The 19,197-nt window shown below is 39.1% G+C and overlaps 1 protein-coding gene across 19 annotated transcripts in view; it reads left to right on the top strand.

Annotated features, from left to right (window-relative positions):
- Positions 1–373: 373 nt before the first annotated feature.
- The window catches only part of LOC121519817 (receptor-type tyrosine-protein phosphatase S-like), a 131,112-nt gene continuing 112,288 nt past the window's right edge, over positions 374–19,197 (top strand). For 18 of the 19 annotated variants that reach the window (XM_041802818.1, XM_041802819.1, XM_041802812.1 and 15 more), the window contains exon 1: positions 377–639. The gene's annotated coding sequence lies outside the window, so the exon portion shown is untranslated. Of the gene's footprint in view, positions 640–19,197 lie in introns of all 19 variants that reach the window. The other variant, XM_041802813.1, reaches the window with a different exon arrangement.

Here is a 19,197-nt window from a genome sequence, read left to right as displayed (position 1 = left end):
TATCTTCATTTGAGCCCCTGGGGAGCACAATGGGAAAAAAAAGTCAGCCACCAATACACAAGACTAAAACCTACCTCAGCATCCAGCCCTCTCTTTGCACCAGTCAGCGATCCAGAGAAGGGGAGCTGCATGGAGGAGTTGAGGCAGGCAGTGGGGGAGGTGGGGGTTTTGCTGGTAATGGGGGTAAATAGGGGTGATGGGGGATACGGTTGCTATTGGAGATCTTGCCTGCATCACGTCATGTGTAGGGGAGAGGGGGAGGGCTCCGGTGTGCTGAGAGAGAGAGAGATAGAGAGAGAGAGGGAGGGGGAGGAGAGGAGAGGAGAGGGAGGGAAGGAGGAGGGCATTAAGGAAGGAGAAGAAGCAGGGAGTATCAATGACATCAACCAGCAGTATCTGAGGCCAACCCCGACCTGCTAGCAATGCTCTCCCGACAAACGGGCTGAGGAGCAGCCGTGACCCAGGCAGCACGGAGGGGGGTGAAACGCCGGCGATGTGTGCATGCACCCCCCGCAAAGGAAGACCTTTCTCTGGATTACATTTATCCCCGCTGTTTCCCGAGGAGAGGGAGCTTCCAGCTGCAAATCCACCCACATGAATCTAGCAGACAGTAAAGAAGACGGAGCACTTCCTACCAAGGTAACTAGCATCCTTCGTCACCATACACCCCATGCTAGCAGCCGCGCGTGCACCCCACCCAGACGCCTTATTTTCACCTGTCGACAGCCTTTTTAGGAAACTACTGACATTTCACCCAATGTCCGGGTGAATTTAGCGGTGCTTTGTGTCCGACAGGTTTCTTCGTCTTCCCTGTCAGCATCAGTTGAGAGTTTGTTTCAAACGCTTGGGAGGAAAATCAAACCGCGAGGGGCTGTTCAGACCAGGCAGGTTGGCAACAGTGCTGTGAGTGCGCGTGCCCCCCCTAGCACCCCCCTCCTTATTGTTGGCTGGGCAGCACGAGGGACCGGGGCAGACTGGCAGAGCAGAGGCGCCTTTGTTCCTCATCCACTCTCGTTTAAAGTGGCTTTAAAACATCAAGGTGTGATGAGCCTCAGCTTAGGACAGCTTTTTTTAAATCTCAAGAGAGGGAACAAAAGAAAAAATTTACAATGCATAACCCATTTTACAAAATAAAAATGACAGGAATCCTTTAAATGTGTCAGTGATATTTGAATTATCAAAGATAGTCCTTGTTTGCTGATATACATGTGATGCAGCAAAGTAGAAATCCCATTATGCAAATGTCATTCAAATTCTTAAAAGGGCTATCACAGTCATGATATAAACCCATATGTGCTCTTATTTCATATAATTAATTTCTTGGAAAAGGCACCAGTTGGCAAGGCGGATGGTCTCATTTAGTAAGACTGTTTCTAGACAAAAGAGTGGCTGCTGCATCTGCTCCACTCAAGCTTTACTTAAAACAATCCCATCTGCACATATAGGCACTGTTTTGAAGTCCATAGACCTCTCTTATGTCTATAATTATACGCAGCAGGATTCGCTCCTAACGCAGCCACTCACGCGTACACAGGCTAAGAGTAATTTAATGATACATCAATTCATCCTGACACATTTTCCGAGGGCTATTGCCTGCTCGGGATTTAAATCACTCCAAATGCCTGTTTAAGTTTTCTGTATTTCCTCTGCGCGGCCTTCGTAAAACTGGAAAAATCAAACTGTCATCATGAATCTGAGGGAGGTCTTCCTCCTCACACACAGATGGGGAATTTTCCCCGGGGCACCCCGCGTTTGCTGGTTATTGTTCCACACCATTTCCACATCCCTAATTATTTTTAATCAGTCATTTTTACACATGGATTCCTCCCTTTAGTGGATTTTCTGTCCTGAAGTTTCAGCTCAAACCCCAGCCTTGCTGACTTACACAAACCGCATACTTTTGCATGAAAGGTGGATGATTTTTCGAATATTTTGACAGGGAAAAGTCATTATTTGGGTGCAGAATAGCTCAACTGTAAAAATCCCCTCTGCCTGTCTCAGATCAAATATGCTCTTCCATGAGGCAGAAGATGCTCGGCCCCACAGGTATTCATCTCGGCCCTGTTAGAAGCAGACGCTTATGAAATCACTGATGGCATGTGCTCCTTTAAATAGCATCTCACAGGGTTCAAGCATAGGCCTCAATGGTTCCCTGCTCCTTCCTAGCAGATACCACTGAAAAGATCCATCCAGACATGAATATGCCGGATGACGTTCTCTCCCAGTGGAGCAGCTTTGGTTTCACGTCAAAGGCCTCATTGAAGTCTTATTCCCAGAACCTGCAGCAGCTTTACCCCACAACTGCTCTGCTCCCTTGTGTTGCATGTTGTGCCCATTGGTGGATTTTTGTCAAAGTCTCTGTGCGCATTTTTCCATTTGCTTTGTCGCAGCACTGAGGTGGAAGGAAGGAGAACATCCACCAAGGCGTGTAACTTTGATGCTGGAAGCGTAGCCACCTGTATTACAAGCAGACAGGAACTTTGTTGTTGTCTCCGCATTGATATTAATTGACCTTTTCAAAACCTCCCAAACAGTACGCTTTTGTCTGCTCTGCTCCTCGTCTTGTTTATTCAGGCGCTTCTGAAAGCAAAGCGCACAGCATGCAGAGTGAAGCCATTAGGGCTGGGCAATATGTGTGGAGATTATTATAACAGCATTAAACATTATACAGAGGATGCAGGATGTGCAGGGAAATGATAAATGTTTATTTACTGTATTCAGTTAACCTTTGTTTAATCAGGGGATGTCTTCACGTACATTTTCCCCTGCAGAGCCATAAATCTGCATTACTTTACAAAGGCTGTCTGTTGGATCATATTAGAATAAACGATCATAACATTATGTCATTTTTCTTGGGGCTATATTAACAAATGTGGGCTAATTGTATTGTAATGTTCAAAAGGAATCATTTCAGCTCCAATTAAACACATATTTGGAGCTGTCATTGACATAATGCAGGAGTACCAATGATTTTATTTCTACATATAAATGTATACAAGAGCTATAGAAATATATATAAATCCAATCTAATAAATTCTCCTAATTATACAAAGATAACTTTATGTGCTTTGGTTAGTTCAACACAGATAAACATAACTAACACCATACAGTAAATTAACCTCAGTCACATACAGCACAAAAGCCTCATCAACTCATTGAAATTCATACTGTGCCACAATACAGCATCATCATCATAAATACAATAACTCCACACTACTCATAAGAAATAATGATTCTCTGAATGTCTAATTATATGTACATTTCTTGTGAAAATTACAGTGTATTTTTTTCTTGCCATTGAATTATAATTGGTTTTGAATACATACATTAAAGCTCCTGTGAGGAGTTTGTATCCAGTCATGGATCATGCTGGAATTAGTGTTGATGCCTCTTTATGACCAGCAAATTCAACAAGACCAGCAGTGGGAAGATTTGTAGTTTGTAAAGTGGTGTGTAAATGGTATGGATGTGAAAGAATGGGATTAGCTAATACTGATGGCAAATTCTCCATAGCATGGTGTATGAATGTGATACGAATGGGTAGGTGTGACCTGTGGTGTGAAAGTGCTTTGAGTAATCACATGACTAGAAAGTGCTTCACAAGTTCAAGCCCATCCCTGTTTTTACAATTTGTGCATCTGTCATAGATATCAGCTAAAATTTTCTGACTAACTTTTTATGCAGATATCTGCTGAAAAGTGTTATCATGACGATAATATTATATATCCCTAGTTTTTGTCTGATCCGTTTTTGATTTTTAACTATTTCTATACAGGAATGAATCTGAAGTCAGCTAATGATTAAGATGATTGGTTTAACTTTGTCAATTCTCCATAAGTAGGGTAACACCTTGTAACTTTGTGGTTTAAACCTTAGGAGTCCAAGATCATGCTGGCCTGACGTCATCATGCACTGTGTTTGTCATGTGATAGCACAGAAAGAAAGCCACAATTTGCATTGCAATCACTTGTGTGTGTATAAAGTGCGATTTTTAGGCTCTCTCTCAGTTTTTTGTTGGACGTTGATAGGTTAAGTCAAATAGGAAATGTGATCATTTGAATTTGATATAAAACTTCATTTTTGAAATAGGGTACAGTGTTTCATAATGTACAGAAGTGGCATTGGTTTTTCATAACTTTGACATCTTAAGTAATTTTTGTAAGGGAAAAAAATCTCCTTATATTTTTATTATTTTTCAATCATTCCTTCTGCAAAAATGCAGTCCATGTAATTTAATTCTCTTTGCAACTATGTGCATAAAATATTTTGCACCTGGACAGTTAAAATGGAAAAAAACACCTATGTTCATGTTTGTTTTCCTGCATTAAGCTTGATTTTGGCTCACTTTGACATGTTCTCATGTTTAATTTGCACTGCTTGGGAATCTCTCACAGTCTTGGAATGCAAAGAATGCAATTTTCTTGTCTGTATATATAAGTACAATATTATTTTAACTTTGGGCTTTGTTTAGTTGAGTAAAAACACCTGTAGATACATATTTAAAATATCTTTTTTAGCTTGATATATGCAATTTGACAACTTTTATGTGTAAGTTTACTGAATTTTCTACATTTTTAACTCTTGAAATTAAAAATTAAATTAATATTTTTTGAAAACATTTTTTGACGATCCATTTAATGTTTTTTTTTTTTGTATTTTGTTTTTGTTTTTTTGGTGTGGTTTTTGGAGGTCATATATCTAGTACAGTGAGTTAGAGTTTAAAAATAGTCTGAACTTCATAAAGTTGATGTTGTGCTGAAAAAATGATACCAAAATTGAGCCTGGTAAACATTTTCTGATTGGTTTATTTTGTGAGAAATTGTGAGAGAAAAAAGCCTGTGAACTTCTAAAGGTTTATACTTCTGTGCAATAAATATACAAGGGAGGCATAATAGCAAGTGCCTCCTGTTGTTTAATGACAGATTGTTGCAATATATGTTTTTGTTAAATGGAATAAAATTGTCCATATCCATTTAAATAAAGTCATACTGCAAAGTTCTATTACATCAAGGGCTGAAATGAATTATTGAATAAATTGAATAATGATATGGACAGCTAAAGCATACTGGGTTGTGCACAGGCATTTATGTGACACAATGACTTAGTTCTGCTGTTACTGTAACCTAACATGAAATAACAATAAGAAGAAGAGAGAAGAGAAAATACAGCCGACCTTAAAGAACAGGCACCCCAGCAGAAATAACAGAAAATGCCCAAAGTGTGGATCACTCCAGAATAAAACCTGGTGCAGTGTGTCCATTGTAAAATGATGTTAGAATACCACAAAAGAGCTCTTCATCTGTGCTGCTGTACTTCACATGACATCCAGTCTATACCATAAGTCTGCAGTGTCCAACAAGATGATACGTTAGTAGTAGAATTTAACATAAATCAAAGTCCCTGTAAAGTGAAATCCAAACTTTGTTTCTAAACACGCTAGATATGTTGGAATAAGGTTGCTGTTAACATGTGAGAACACTGGGATCTATAGGTGACTGATTTTTTTTTATAAAGCAGTTTATCTTAATACAGTCTGTTGTGAGCTGATGTCACTGCCTTCACTGAAAGTTAACCACCAGTTACATGCTGTATTTTTGTTCATTATGAGGTCAGTTTCCCAAATCTATCTAACATGGCGGCCTATGGCTCATTAGAAGCATCATAACAGAGATTTGTGCCAGAAAACAGTAAATTTAATCCCCAACTTCTGCCTTTGTTCTGTCACAGAGCCAGGCAGCAGTGCTCTGATCTGAAGCTTTTTCTTTTTTTTTTTTTTTTTGAGAGGATCGTATTTCTCCTGAGTGGGTGTGGCTTAACTCATTGAACGAGGCACATACATTTCACTGCCTCATTTTTCATAATTTTGAAGCTTAATTTTATAAAATTAGAGATGTTCTTCAGGAGTGAAATTTAGCCTGATTGTTCATAACACAGTGGCTTGTAATTCAGCAAACCTAAAATGTTTTTTTAGCACTCTACAAAATGCACTTTTTAGATGATTATTTTCCTATGAGATCCTGTTACATTTGCAATAATGAATTTTAAATAAACAAGTAGTGCTTCATTTAAGAGAACTGTCTTCTTCTCTCATTTGTATTTTACCATTGCTTTTAAAATAGGCAAAAGGATAAAAGGAAAATATTTCTCATTAGACTGCTTGATAAATTGCCAGAATAATCAATAGAATGCCCAGTTACTACAATTTGAAATTACTTCAGCCCAGTTGCATCCTTGATTTTATTTGTGCATGACAAATGGATTTTTTTTTCTGATTAAAAGTGAATTTTTCTTCAATTTCACACCAACAATAGCGTACAGTCTTGAGACGGTGGGGAAAAAATAATAAAAAAAACTAGCTGTTATGTGAAAAATAACTGAAGATTTATTGTAACTTTGATCTTCAAATAAACACTCCACCATATAACCTGATAGCCTCGCTGTTGAAGACCCTCCTGTCTGATATTAATGGTGTCTACAGCAAGCAGACCAGACCCATAATTATCCTTTATTCAGTCAGGCGTTCATTTGCATTAAGGTGTGTGCGTGTGTTTGTGTCAGTCGTGTGTCTGTGTTTCCGTGTGTGCGTATGAGTGAAGGCTAAGAGATGGGTTGTGACTTGACTGATGCCCTTCACCAGATGAATCAGAGATTGTGATGTGTCAGCACAGATGAATAATGCACACTCCTCCACTACCTCTCTGCTGTTCTTCTTCCTCCCCTTCTCCACCTCTTGTCTTCAGTCGTTCGCTTCTCTTTTCATCACAACTGCCACATCTGAAGACATCTTCACCTTCCTCCCACCGCTCTCCCGCCCCTCCCTTCTGCAAAAACAGGGCATCGCTGCACTACCACTGCCTCCTCGCTGTCCTCCGGTCATCCCTTGTCTCTACTTTTACTAATTCCTCTTCGTTGGATGAGATTTTGCTGTCGCCTTTTTCAGCCTGAAGTTTTTCTTCGCAGAACTTTTGGTACACTGTGTGACAAGAAGTCTCTTCTTTTATTCTGTTGGCATTTGCGCTGAAAAAGGCTAAACGTGTTGATGTACACAGCTCATCATCTAATCATGGAAGGTGGGAGTGCAGCCATTGACTCGGTTTGACAGTTACATCCCTGACTGACAGCAGTCATTAGGAGGGTAGGGCTGACTGACAAGATGGCTGACAAAGCAGGAGACAAACTGCCTCATCAGAACTTGGGAAAAAGCGTGGGCACGGCACGCTTTGAAGTTTACAGTTAGCTGTAGATAAATGTTCAAACGGCAGAATGTTCTGTGCACCTTGCTTCAAGCGTTTGACAAGTCCTCTGGAGTATTTTCATCTGTTGGATTGAAAAAAATTCAGTGCATGCATAGAAGAGAAGATGAATTCATTTGGGCTGGATGGGGGCCAGAACAACAACAGGAAAAAGATATTTGATTAGGTTTGCCTTAACAGGTGAGATGTGGCCATACACAGATTTAACATTCATAAATTGTATTCTTAAAGGACATTATGGAGAAAAGAGGCCAGAAACCAAACAAGACACGTGAATTACATTTTTTTAAAAGAGTAAACCATCTCTATAAGGTCCTTAAAACAAACGGACCAAGTTTTTAGCACCGGTGATGTGATGATCAACAATATAAGCTGTGGTATTTTGATGTTGCTGCCCTAAATGCTTATAAACAGAATATTTCAACTACATTTCAATCAGGCTTTCTTGATTAGTCAGGATTTTGACAACATAAAGAACAAAGATGTACTCTTGAGCTGTTAAACTCCTACAGGTACATTTTAAAAACTTCACAGCCTTTAGAAGAAGAAGGATTTCTCTTCTTAACTTGCAAATACATGAAGGATAAGTACTAAATTTGTGCTTGATTTAAATTTATGAGTGTAATACAGGTTTATATTAAGTCTTCAAACAGACCAAGGCCAGCATCTCGCTGGTTTATGCTTCATAGACCAAGACACCGGCAACTTAGCTTATCTCTCATAGTCTTCTATGAAGGTCTCTGCCTCCTTTTTAGCCACATGAGTCCTGCATCTTAAAGGAAAGTGGTCTTTAATGATAACTGGATAGGCTGACACAGGATGTGTGTCTTGGTATGTTTTGTTGATCCCTTGACTTTTGTTCAACACCGGCTGTATAATATGATAAACATTTGTGCTCTGTCATTTCAGTTGAAAGCATGTTCGTGACAAGAATTTTTTATATGTTAAAGGGCCTCAGCTTGCCTTTTAGCTCAGTACAAGACTCTTCAAGACACTTGTCTGTGTTCGTCTGGCTAGACAATGCTAGGATGTCTGTAGGACTGAGTATTTCTGATCCTGATTGTCTCCATGCCGGGTAATTTGTTTAAACTGTGGTAAAAATCGGTGTCTTGTAAAATGTAGAGATCAAACTTATGCATGTAGAAATTTTCTGAAGATGATTGCAGCACGCAAGTCCTTTTAGAGCTGTGAAGTACTAACTTTCCTCCATTCTCTTTGGCATTTCCTGACCCCCAACTGACATTTGGGATCACATGATTGCAAAGACCTGGTTGTTGCAAACATTGTTTCCCTTCGGGGACATTTTGAAAACTCTGGTTTTAGTGTCATAAGATCAACTTTGGTTTCAAAGCTAGAGATAAAAAATGGTATTTTAGTGATCAAGATCATTCAACTCAGCTCAGTATTTAGCTCTCAAAGGCTCTATATTTGGTACCATTTGTGCTCTTAGTAAATCAGACATACAGTATATAGCAATGTTTTGATCACGGATCAATATATGTGCATGTATTTTACTCCAAATGTACTTATTGATGATCTGATGATCTCATATAGCAGTTTTCAAAAAGTCCTGTTACACAAAAACATCTTGTGGGCTGGATGAAACCTGCTCACCAGCTGGGTCATAAAACGTTAATGCCTTACCGTCAAGCACAACTTCTAAGTGTCATGTGCCTGTGGTGGGGCAGTGTGGAGGAAAGATCATCCTTTTATTCTGTCTGTTAAATAACAACAAAACCTGAGAGCCGACCCTAAAAACAACTTGTTCACAAACAACATAATACTATTCTAAATACCTAATCATTTGCTCATATTAACATGCTAATAAACTGAACAAGAGTAGAAAAACTGTTGTATGTAAGCCCTGTTTTTTAGTAGCTTTAGCGTTGTCACTAGGCTACAAGAGCTATCACTTAGCTAAAAACACTGCTCTGCCTACTGTCTTATGTATTTAAGTGTAGACTCTTAGCCTTGTTTAAAACAAAGTTTTTGAGATAACCAAACTGTTAGTGATTCATCTCTGAATATTTTAGTTATAAACAATTGGTCTCCCTTTTTTCGTTTTGCATTTTTTGTAACATCTAAAACTAAGGGTTATTGACTTCATTTTTGGGATAAAGACCAGCAATTAGACATTAAGGCACAGTGGTGGACTTATTTGACATCACTGTGGCTGCATTAAAGCTGACTGCTCTATTGGGGATGATATTTGATTTTTTTTAAATATCTGACATGCCAGTATTTCCAAAGTCGTCTTTGCTGATACCATTATATTCACATCTCTTTTATTGAAAAAGGTCAGAATGTCTGTTGTGCAATGAATGGCCAATTAAGCAGAGCTGAGAGAGGAACTGGGACATAGACAGTCATGTAGTTTTTTAACGTTTGGGTTTCATTCAAAATATTCAGGGCTCACTGTGCGCCTTCTTGAGTGGGTAGTGCCCTAGGTAAGCAAACTGTCATGAGCATATGTTTTAGGCATGTAGGGTGCTCAGGATTCATCACAAGGCCCAATGTGCCACAACCTGGGGCTGGAGAGGGGGGAGTCGGTAGCCAGAGTCAAGCTTGATACATGTTGACACACGTGTGTCGTCCGGCAGCCAAGGTCAAGTTCGATGGCATTTATTTAGCCTGGACCTTTTCACCCCTGGTGATATGCCTGGTGACCACCAGTGATTTTCAAACCCTTAGAACTTCCACACCAGGGGCTGGTGGCGACCCTACTACCCATCTGGACAGCTCCCTAGGCCATGCTTATGCACCACATCCCATACACCGCCCTAAAGGTTAGGGTTATTTTTTCAACAGATTATTTTCTATGTACCTGGCTTATAGGGGTGGGTTCACTGAGCAAGACAGTGTGGTGTTCCCAGTATCTGAGCATGCAGACGAAAATCAGTCTTTCTGTCCTTGACCCGCAGTCTGACTACACTCTTGTGAGGCCTGGACGTAGACCGATGGACACCTTTGTAACAACTTTTTGGTGCATCGTTGACGTCTGATGCTGACGTGCTCAGGAGAGCGAGGATGGGTTGGTAGCCTGAAATGGGCTGTGCTTTTACAGTTGCCTGGCATGCTTTCCTGGGCCTGTTCCGGCTCACCACATCCTGGGTACCCAGGAACTGGTGCACTTGTTCAAGGTGCCAGGGGCAGCTGTGTGCATTGTGGAGGGGGCAGCTGGGAGGACACTCGGAGAGGATGGCCGTCAGGGGGCCAGAGCAGTAAAGGACCACGGTTGACATGGCAAAGTCGCATACCTGACCTCCCCTGGTAATATGCAAGGACCTCCAGGGCACGACCTGGGTTGTGTCAATTCTCCCTTCTGCCCAATGGTCCCCTTAGACGGGCTTATTCACCATCATTCACCTTAAGTCAGCCTCATTTTTTGGCCCAAATATACCTAAAAATTCTGCACAGTACCTGATGTTACATTTGTACATTTTACCAATATTATGGCTGATAAATAAGCCCTAAATATTTGCAGAAATTTTCCTGTCTGCCAATACCAATACTTGGCATTTTTAGCTAGTATCTTCCATTATCGATATCATGCTGATAATATTGTGCATCCCTAAGCTCTATATCTTAAGGAAGCTCATGTTATGTCAGGGCATAGTATAGCTATAGATTCCATGCATTGTTTACAAATGTTTAGTTGGAGTATTTCTACATTGCAATAACACTACCATTAACAATTTGCTAACAGACAGGCCTTGGAACTTGCCTTAGTTATCCAGCCAAGTGTTTCTTGTCATATTTTCTGCTACAAATAAGAAAGGTAAAGGTTTTGGCATTCCTCTGTATGCCAGTTAATAAAGGAACAACTTTATTCCGTCAGCGAAACTGTTCTACTCTACTATGGGACCTTACAAGATGGAAAGGGGACAAAGTCCAAGAAACTTGTGGCTCTGTTCCATCACCATAACTCACAGGCAGAAAACTTAAAGGCCATAAGATTAAACTCTTTCCGAGGTCAGCAGGAACATTTTGCAGTCTGTTTTATTGTGTGTTCATGCAGGTGAAGGTAGTGAGGACTGGTTGACATGGCACTCGAAAACAGCCACACATTTGTTTGTGGCATTTCATGATTACTCTGTCTCCACAGCGCTGAAGGATGTCAGGTTGGATGAAGTATTTGTTTGACGGAGGTGAAAGTAATGGCCAGTCATTGGTGGAAAGCATCCGTGTGCAAGTCTGGTACCCTTGACAAGCGTTTTATCTCTTCACTTACCGGGACGCTCTCTGTCTGATTCCAGCAATGAGACGAGGGACAAACACAGCTTTTCTACCCCATTACTCTGGTTTTCAATTCTATTCACAACTTTATCGCCCCTCAAGGAGAAATTCATTTGGCGTCACAAATCTCATCTCCATCAGGAAGTCATGCAATGGCTGGTTAGTGACAAAACTGCTAAAGCTGTTCACTTGTGTAGCACGTACATAAGATTTGTTCAGGAGCAGTCAAGGAAATCAGGTCTATTCTGTAGCGAGTTCTTTACGTTAATGGTTGTGTAAGTTATGAGTAATCGGCTATGTGACAAGAATACATCCACCTTCCTCTAAACAGCACATATCAAACAGTGAGATGTGTGAAATGTATGCTAATGTTCTATAGATGATCTCTGTGGCGGCAGAACAATGTTGCTGTTGTGTGATAATGAGCTCCCGGTGGACAACGACTCATGTGACCAAGACAGACAGGTGAGACCGTGGCAGCACAGATACACATGAGAGAGGTGGAAAACACAACAGAGACTCTCAGGAAATTAATGGGCACTTCCCAAAGGGACTGGAGATGTTTTGCATAAGCAAAGAAAGAATAAAAAGCACGTGAACTTTACATCACAGATGAGTGCTTGTGTAGCTGCCTACTGTGCCAGATGTGTGTTTCAAAAAATTTTGATATCCTATAAATCATTTAAAGGATGAATCCATTAGAAGGCTTTGTGCAGATCTAACATTACAGACATCCCTGTTGGAAAATTTATATGAATGATCAATCAATGTGAGGTTATTAAAACAGAGCACTGTGTTTCTCAAGGCTGCCGTTATCAGTCTCAAGACAAGCTCATCAACAAGCCCTCAAATCTGCTACGCACAACCTGACTTTGTCTCCTGACTGATGTGTAGGGTTTGCTCAAAAAGCAAGTAAACAGGCAGGGAAAAATGGCTGGCATGTCCCATTAATGAAGCACAGCTGAAATATGATGATGGCCGGGATGATGACAATGACGTCCAGGGAGATGAAGGTGTTCTCTGTTGTCAGGGAGCCTCAGTCCTGCTGCAGGAGAAGCTCACTAATTGGCTGCGGTGTGTCTTGGCTGGCAGTTATTTTAGTAAGTGTGTCTTTGTATGTGTGTACTTTTAATCCATGACTTTATTAAGGAATTATGTTTCAGCTTTGGCCAATGATTGATAGATAGATAGATAGATAGATAGATAGATAGATAGATAGATAGATAGAGAAAGAGAGAGAGAGAGACCTACCAAACATGACTATGAATATTTCATCAAATATGCCTTTAAAATACAGTTAGATTAACTGCTAAATAAGCTTGCAGAGTACTTGTAAATACTGATTGTTGTAGATAGTCTGAAACTTGCTGTGTATTTGACAAAGTAGGTAGCTATATCTAGTCAATACTCTGTTTTTTTTTAACCAGGAAAACCTCATTAAGATCAAAAATCCCCTTTTTAAGAGTATCCTCCTGGCCAAGACAGCAGCAGCAGCAGCAACAAACAGAGTTCCAGACAAACAAAAGCAGTCATACACAGATAACAATACAAGATATATAGTCCAAATGCATAAAAGGTACAAGATGATCATTTAAGCCGCACATATTTACCAGAATAGCTTACACAAAATGATTATCATGTGTAATACAGGAACTTTAAATAAATTTGGACAAAATGTACTTTTGATTTGCTAGTAAGGTATAGCATCATTGATAGATGGAAAGATATAAAGAGATTGTGGACAATAATACATATTTGCAAACCATCCAAGAATTTAGTGTGGAACAAAAGATACTAGCCATATAAACAAATGCTATATTGGTGGGGATGTTGCAAATTTGGTACACTTAGCATACAAGCATTAGCCTGTTAATATAAGCACCCACTAACTAGCTAGGTACTATCAACAGAAGCACATTTTAATTAGGCATTTACAGCAAAACTAGTTTGTTATATTTGAGGGAATATTATTGAATAAAATTAAAATTAATAAGTTAAATAGATTTAATAATGGGCTGAATAGTGGCTGAAAACTTTAAAGTCAAAAACCTGACCTGCAAAACCTGATTACAAAACATTTAATAAAGCAGAGTTCAGTCTGCTTACAGAAAAAAAGCTCGTCCTACATGAAAAGCTACATAGCTAGCAGAGCTAAAGCTAAAGTCACAAAGCAGCTATGTTATCTATGTAGCTAATTTAGCTCTAGCTGCATTTACTAAAGCTCGCATTGCCAAAGCTAACTTGGCTACATTAGATTATGTAGTAATGTCAGTTATGTAGCTAGTGTAACTGTTAGCTCTAGCTAAAGCTAACGAAGCTAAAGCGAGCCACCGTTTGTGTAACTACTTCTGAAATAGGTCTATACATACTTTAATCCCAAATTAGACCTCTGACCTTTTTCTCTGTTTCATTTATGAAATGTTTGCTGTGGGGTTTCATGAATGTAACTGCCAATCTTTGTTTATGAATAAAGTTGTATTAGAAAAATCTAAAACTGGAAATACAACGCACCAGCAAATAACGGCACTTCTGTTCTGAGATACACAGCATCTCAGATGAATGGTTTGCTAGCGTGGACATCAGAAATGTACGGTCTGATGCCAGACCCCTCTCCAAATTGTAGGGATTATCGCCAAATATCTGTTTTACAATTCACCTTTTTAAGGTGAATCCTTTGAATTTAAGCATCTGTCCACCTTATTCCCAGCCCCCATGAGACTTTGCATGAAATGTGAGCACAACTTCTGGTCCCTTCTGTGAATGCGGGATTTTGCATAGTAATGAGATTTGAATCCTGATTTAATAGAGCAACCTAGGTATTTAAATATGTAAATATCATTTGCCAAACCAGTAATGGAATAATCTCATCATTCCTTCACTTTCTACTGAATGGAAAAAATTAAGATATTGCCCCTGATAAGGTACACTTGTATATTTAGCTAAATCTATTAGCTCCATATCAGTATTTGCATAGTAATAAAGATGGTTGCATTCAAAGACTGGGGACACAAACTTATATACTGCAAATAAGATGTAGAGCCCAGTCAGACCTTTAACATTTCACTCTTTAGTTTGTGGGTTTGCTGAAATTCCTATTTCACAAATTAGTTCCTCTTGAAATGTGTGAATTATATTAATATCCATGACTCACTTAGTCAGCTGATGTCCATTAGCTGAATGTTACCTGACAAGACAGGTAACTAATAGCTAGATAAACAATCAGCTGTATGTAGTACCAGTATATTAAGTAATAATTATACAGGAAATATTATCTAAGCAAATGTGACTTTAAAAATAATACCTTGAATTTCAGGTAGGTATAAGCAGGTAGACAGCAAAATTAAAAGCAGATGGTTAGATTGATAGTTACTGAGGTTAAGGGAAAAATAGGTGAATGAAATTATCTTTTTCTTAGCTAGTGCTTATAGAGCTGATAAGTTAGAAACACTAGATGGCTACAAAGAGAGACTGAAAGATGATGGAGATAAAGAAACAGATAAGGAGATTATTCCCACCTTTATCTGTCCTGTATCACTGCATACAATGCCAAAAGCAGCAGGTTTTCCTTATTCAGTTGTTAATTACTTAACTAAATTATGCATGAAAATACTAATTACAAACTAAATCATTAATTAAGCTCTAAAATAACAACACTTTTCCAATCATAATGTATTAAAAAATAGAGACGAGACCTGTAATTGGATAATTTCTACTTCTCCTCTTGTATGTCAGAGCTGTTTAACAATTAGGGATGAACATGCAAGTGCATAAGTATGTGGGCATCAGTATGTATATACTGTTCTCTCTCCTGCTAGGATAAGAGTCTGTGCCAGCCTCAGATATGCTAATTGGACAGTGAGTTGACAAGGACTCAACCATCAGCCTGCGTAATGAGCCGCTGCACAGAAGACGTGCTGCCTCTGAAGAGCGAGCAACAGAGAGAGGGGAGGTCGCCAAGAGTGAAATTACGAAATGTGTTTGGGTGTTTGGAGGCCCTGTGTTGTCGTTTCAGTCGAGTGAACGCTGTGTAGCTGCCTGAGAGTGGACATGCACACGTCTTGTTCCTCCTGCTGTTGTCAGGGGGAAAGGTTCACCTGTATGTGCAGATTTTGTTTGGCATGAAAGAGAAAAAAAAAACAGCCATGTTTCAGCTGGATGACATTGCATTTTTGGCATTACCCTGAGGGGTTTGAAAGAGGTTTATGAGCCTAAGGGGTTGAAAAATTGACTCAGCTCATGGAGGAGCAAGTAATCCCTCAACTTATTTGAAAGCATGAAAATTGTCAAAATTGAAGCGGTGAGGTTTGCAGCCATCAGTGTGACGCATGGCTTCCTCTCAAAAGCAGATTTGGGACATTTGAAAGCATAAGGTTTGTAGAGACATTTACTCTGGCTTTTTCATACCTTGACTTTCTCACTGATGTTAAAAATATAAAGACTGAACACAAAATTCAGCTGGCTTTAGGTCAGTTATGAGGCTGTATGAAATATTCTTTCCTCCTATATTTGAGGAGGAAAAGAAACAGTGTGTGGTTTTATAAGCAAGTCTAGATGGTTTGTGGGTGAAAAAAGCACCTTAGAAAAAGGGTGGCACTACATAAGAGCCTGATAAGAAAACCATTAGTCATCAGAATGAAGGTTAGAGACTAATGCACTGTAAATTAATGTAACTTAAATGAATATTGTGGTACATTATATATATAATAATTACACATTTGATAGATCTATAATGTTATTAGCTTCTTTACATTATCTGAGCTGAAGGAAGTGTTATGTGCTGAAGATGAGTCTTCATGCTGGCAGAGCTAACTGTAATTTCTTCTTACTCTGTTGCTCCCTCCCCTCTGATCCCTTGCAATAATCTGCCCTATATGTACTTTTATACCATTTGGTAATACATTTCCTGCTTAGCGGGAACCGCTCCATCTGTTGCTGGGCTCATCCAAGGCCGATGCCTCCATTACTGGATGCCTGTGTTGGTTTTGTCTGACCTTGGAGCCCTGTAAAGATGCGTGGGTGTACATTTGCCGCACTATTGTGGGTAGCTGCAGCAGCTTTGATACGTCCTAGACAAGCAGAGATTGAGGTTAAAGGGAAACTACGTTTGGGTTTTCATGCACACAAAAGCTTGGACAGGGGGAAGATCTAAGTCACGCATTCTCTTTTTCTCCCTTTGTTCCTCAATCACGAATCTACATCCTACCCTGGACATGACGTGAATTTGTGATGAGAAAAATTGAAGCACATCCGGAAGTTTTTAAATGGAGATTGGCGATCTAACTGCTGAAATGGTCTGGAATAGAATTCATGCTGGTGTCTAATTCTGTTGATGCTGTGCAGAGTAAAAGACTAATAACTTCTCCACCTCTAACGACGAGACGCCACAGACTGAAGACTTGGCACTACATGTGATTAACTTAAGGGAAATCAGAGTCTTAATAAAACTGTGAACTCTAAGAGAAGCAGAAGTTTGTCAATCTTTAAACACTCCATAAGTCGTCCACAATGCTAGCTGCAGGTGATCAGTTAATTAAATTGTGGCCTGAAGCAAAACCCATGCTCCCTGCCAGAGAAAGCTACAGAGAGGATGTGGGTGGATACAAGGCTTCAGTTCTGTTTCCTTATGATCCCGAGAAAGCTATTTTTATGATTCATGTCTCATTATTTCATGATAATAAGGAAATCATGCTGGTTTTCTGAAGAACACATAATGAAGTATGAAAGGAGACTTCCCTCTAGAGCCACATAGACATATAACAGACTGTTGAAAGCTTTCACACAGAGAACAAAAGTCCACTGATGAATACCTACAGGTGATTTTATCATCATGATGGGAGTCAGAGGACATGCAAGTAAAGATTTTTACAATAGCAATACCATCAATTGCAAAAAAATTAAAACATGAAGACAGACCCAGCGTACCCTAGGATTGAAATACCTAATGAATAAAATAAATGAAGCAATACATGTTGCCATCCTTAAATGATTCTGCTACCCCGTTCTAATACCAAAAGATACTCAAACACATGGAGGCTAAAAGCCTTTTTTTAAAGGGTCTGACTTGAACAGCAGCAAATAAAACCAATGAAAATATTTGCTGTCCCCCATATTTCGTCTCCAATCTATAACAAGTTCCTTGCTTGGACTAAAAGTAAAGACTAAAATGTGAGGACTTTTTATGGACTAAAACTAGACTAAAATGTTTTTAGTTTTTATCGACTAAAACTAGACTAAAACTAAAAGGGATAGAAAGGACTAAAATAAGACAAACTAAAATGCATTTCATTGAAAGACTAAAACTAAGACTAAAATTAAAACTACTGCCAAAATTAACACTGGTGGGTGGATTTTTGCTGAGTCCATTTTTCATACAATTTTTCACAATCAAGCTCATGTTGTGAAAGTTACCTTTTTCACACCAACATTGACACTTTCATCTGTCATTATTACTGTTTCTTCACCTGACTGCCTCAAATGGTGTGAAAGCATTTACATACAATCTGTCTTTCTTTAAAAGGATAATTGTTCACAGGCTGAGTCAGAAACTGTTTGGATAAAGTATTTTTGTATAATTTGGTGCCAAAAAGTAAGACATCTGCAATGGGTTTATCACAATGTTCAGTCCCAGATTAGGATGAAACTGCAATGAATTGTAAAGCCACAGAGTCAGTGTGGTTTGATTGTTAATCCTTTTAGGACAGATTCAGTTCCTACGCTCTGTTGATGAACGTGCTAGTCAGAAATACATGCACTACAAGATCTCTGTACATGCACTAATGGGTTATTGTCCTTCACTGCCCACAAAGCTTTCAAGAGTTTATTGCCCTGCTCAAGGGTCCCTTAACAGTACTCAGGAATTAGACAGGCACCTCTCCAGCTACCAGACCAATGCCCAGACTTGATCAAATGGGACTTGAACCAGCAACCTTCTATTGCCCAATCAAAGTCCTTACAGACTGAACTACTGCTGTCCCCTAATAAAATAGTACTTTATCCAAGTTGAAAATTCTAGTTTCATAGCAACCACACTCTTTTTTGAGGTAGTCAAAATTGAATCTGCACATTTTAACAAAACGATAACACACTTACTTGATAGTTTTTCAAAGAGCTGTGGATAAAAATGTGTTGAAATAAGGTTTTCACACTCAAAAATATCTGGCTGAATAGTCAGGCACACTTCTAATTTGGGTTATAATAGAGAGATTAAAATTCATGGTCATTTTTCACAGCATTGTACAACTTTATTTTCAGTGTTGGAGGGGTGCCCAGTTTTTTTCAATACAAGCAGAGGGGGCTTCAAGGAATAGTTAGGAGCCTTTGCCTTACATGAACCCTTAAAAAATAGATTTTTTTCCTATTCTCTTATGTTTTTCAGTTGCTTGATTAATGATTGAACGCGTTATTAATGATTTCATTAATTAGTGAAGTGATTCATCCATTGTTGATAACAGAAAGAAATGATACTTTACAACAATTCAAACAATTGTCTTGATATTGCCTTATTTTATCTTGGTTGACTTGATTTAAAAAAAAAAAGAAAATAAATTGTTTTAAGGAACTAGATAGCAGGATACAAACTTAAAGCCAATGTGGGGAGTTTTTATGAGGTAATGAAACTGACTGAAATTGATATCAGAGAATTGATATGATCTTAAGAAGCAAACGAGAATCACCACCAAGAATGATGGTTTCTACCCTATGACATCAT

Source organism: Cheilinus undulatus, linkage group 13 (assembly GCF_018320785.1).
Source record: "Cheilinus undulatus linkage group 13, ASM1832078v1, whole genome shotgun sequence".
In the NCBI taxonomy this organism is placed as follows: domain Eukaryota; kingdom Metazoa; phylum Chordata; class Actinopteri; order Labriformes; family Labridae; genus Cheilinus; species Cheilinus undulatus.
Note: the sequence above shows the minus strand (reverse complement) of the source record. Positions and strands in the feature narration are given on the sequence as shown.